The following is a 3269-nucleotide window of genomic DNA, read 5'->3' as shown; positions in this document are numbered from 1 at the left end:
TATCAGAAGATGCAGAGAGGAGCCCGCGGTGTGTTTCCAGGTTTTAATCTCCAACACCTGTGCACACACTTATCTTCCTGGGATGATTTTATTCAGACAAATCGCCGGGCCGTAATCCCTCCTGCCAGACTGCAGCACGATTAGTTCAGAGCTGTTGCGTGTTTGCACGGACACGGAGCTGAACGGCGACTAATTAAAGCTCCCGGAAGGACGCGGGAGAGTCAGGACTGGATCCTGCAGGGTGTCGTCCCAGCAGCTGACGAGTCCGCTCCTCTGACAGAATCAGGATAATTCAATCCTTCTCTGTTATGAATAAAAAGATCTAATGGAACCTGATTAAAAAGGCGGGAAAGGTTAGAGTCGAGAGGGGAAACAGAATCCATAACACTTAATTTGACAACTTCACATTTTTCATAATAAAACAGAACGATAATTAAATGAGTTAAAGGAATGTGTTTACAACATTTACTGCCTTTAATTCCAGTGAATTAGGAGCTTAAATCCAGGTGAAGTCAGAGCACTGAGTGTCCAATAGTAATTAATGATGATTAATAAACAAAACAAGTCCTTTATTTAGAGCAGGAACAGAAAAGGCTGCAACATCGTCCGTTTGGACAAATTCCCCGACTGATTAAAGTTCACTAATGCATCGGCTTTGACTCCAGGAAATGTTTTACTTTATTTACCTGAGAAGACATTTAAATGTTCACACACACACACACAGGTCCATGACTCACACACACATAGTACACACACACACACACACACACACACACACACACACGGATCCATGACTCACACACACATAGTACACACACACACACACACGGGTCCATGACTCTCACACATAGTTCACACATAGTACACACACACACACACACACACACACAGGTCCATGACTCTCACACACATAGTGTACACACACACACACAGGTCCATGACTCTCACACACATAGTGTACACACACACACACACACACACACACACACACACACACACACACACACACACACACACACACACACACACACACACACACACACACACACACACACACACACACACACACACACACACACACACACACACACACACACACACACACACACACACACACACACACACACACACACACACACACACACACACACACACACACACACACACACACACACACACACACACACACACACACACACACACACACACACACACACACACACACACACAGGTCCATGACTCTCACACACACTGAGCTGCAGGGGAACTCTGCTCGGGGGACTGGAACCAGGTCCCTCACAGACCACGTACCAGGACCAGGTCCCTCATAGACCACGGACCAGGACCAGGTCCTCATTGGGCGACCTTCAAATTGCAAACACAAGAAACTACAGTGAGCCACTGCCGTCTTGTTGTGTGTCAGGGACAAGAACAATTCCTCCTGGGGAGACATGTATATTGTTTGTAATTCAGTCGAACTCTTTATGATATAAAAACATGCTCACTTTGTTTTTTCTTCCACATTTGATTGTTTGAAGCTCTTTGTGTGAAATTGGTGGAATCGCCATTTAAAATGACATCTTCTCCCTGCAGACTCGATGAAACCCCGCAGCAGGATCTGAAGACTCCTCAAGGCCTCACAGTGTAGAAAAAAATAAATAATAATCCAACCTGGTGCTGAGCTGAAGAGGCTTCAGGACAATCTGCGCTCCTCTAAAACTCCTCAATGCGCTGAGCTTCTCATCAAAGGAAAAACTCCCAGCAGGGACACGGACATTTAGGACACTTTGAAACCCGTCGGAGCGCCGTCGTCTGCCGATGACAAAGAGGAGCTCAGCAGACGAGTCTGCAGCATCGATCGTGTGAACAACGATCGACCCTGGACTGTTTCTGTTTTCGTCTGCTGCCTCTGTTTGTGTTTGTGTTGCAGATAGATTTCAGATTGTTAAAACACAGGATCTCATAGGACGGGAGGAAGATGGAAAAACACAAAGAAAAGTCACATCAGGAATCTGTTTTTGTTTCTTTTGTTTGAGTCTGTCTACACTGAAGACAACATGTCATTATATTAGCTGGACAATCCAAACATACTTTACCTGTCGCACACCTGAACCTCCTTCATACTGCTGACAGGGATTACTGTCTATGACTCAATGAGGCTGCCCTGTGTTCCCGTGATATCAGGTAGTATCTCCCTGACGTCACTCATGGCCACAAGGTTGTTTAGTGAATACTTAAAGGTCACATGATCTCCTCCTCTTCAGTTTAAATAAGAGTCCTCGCTCCTCTTCATCATGTGTGGGAAGTGTGTTGTTGTAAATCCACTCTGATCCTGTATTTGATCATGTCTATAAACCCCTCTATTTCAGCCCTGCTCAGAACAGGCTGTTTCTGTGTCTGTAGCTTTAAATATGTAAATGAGCTGTGTCTGGCCACGCCCCCTCTCTGGAAGGGCTCGGGTGTACTCAGTGCTTTCTGGCTCCATGTCCTATTGTTTACGGTGAGAAGGCAGACTCAGAGGGCAGAACAAACACCTAGCTGTGGGAGTGTCACCCACCTGGGGGAGGGGCTACTGCCCTTTGTGATGTCATGAAGGGGGGGGGGCTACTGCCCTTTGTGATGTCATGAAGGGACAATCTCCAAACGGCCTGTTTGAGCACACATTTTCTGAAAAGTGGAGCAGGCAGAAGACGGAGAGGATGGACTTTTCTCATCATTGGGGGGTTTGGAGACAGACTAGAGACACATGCTAGAGGAACATGGAGGAGAGGATTTAAGAGAAGGTGTGACCTTTAAGTTTTAAACTTTAATGCAGTTTTTTCTGTCTCAGATTGTTTAATTTGAAGCTTTTAAAGACACAACACTAGTTTTAAATGACAAAAGCACTAACTACAAATTCTCCTGCAACCGACCGGCATGTAAGAGCGTCAGTTGGCTGTGCACGCGTTACCCTGTTAGTCATTTAAAACTTCTGCTTTATTTCCCTCTGAAACATTTAAAAACATGTTTTCTTGTCCGACTCCTTTGTGGTGTCTTAATCCCGATGTAGTGAACATGCGATCATTGTCGGCGTCCTTACAGTCTTTGTCGAATTGTAAATAAGACTCAGGAGTCTGTAGCCATGCTAGCTGTACTTAAATGGTGCTTTGAGCTAAATGCTAACATGAGCATGCCAACATTCTCTGGGTGACAATGCTAACATGCTAACGTTGAGCAGGTGTAATGTTTACTTTTGTTTTCTGTTAGAGTTCTCACAGCGTGCAGCTCCG

This window comes from Symphodus melops (assembly GCF_947650265.1).
Source record: "Symphodus melops genome assembly, chromosome: 1".
Lineage (NCBI taxonomy): Eukaryota > Metazoa > Chordata > Actinopteri > Labriformes > Labridae > Symphodus > Symphodus melops.
Note: the sequence above shows the minus strand (reverse complement) of the source record.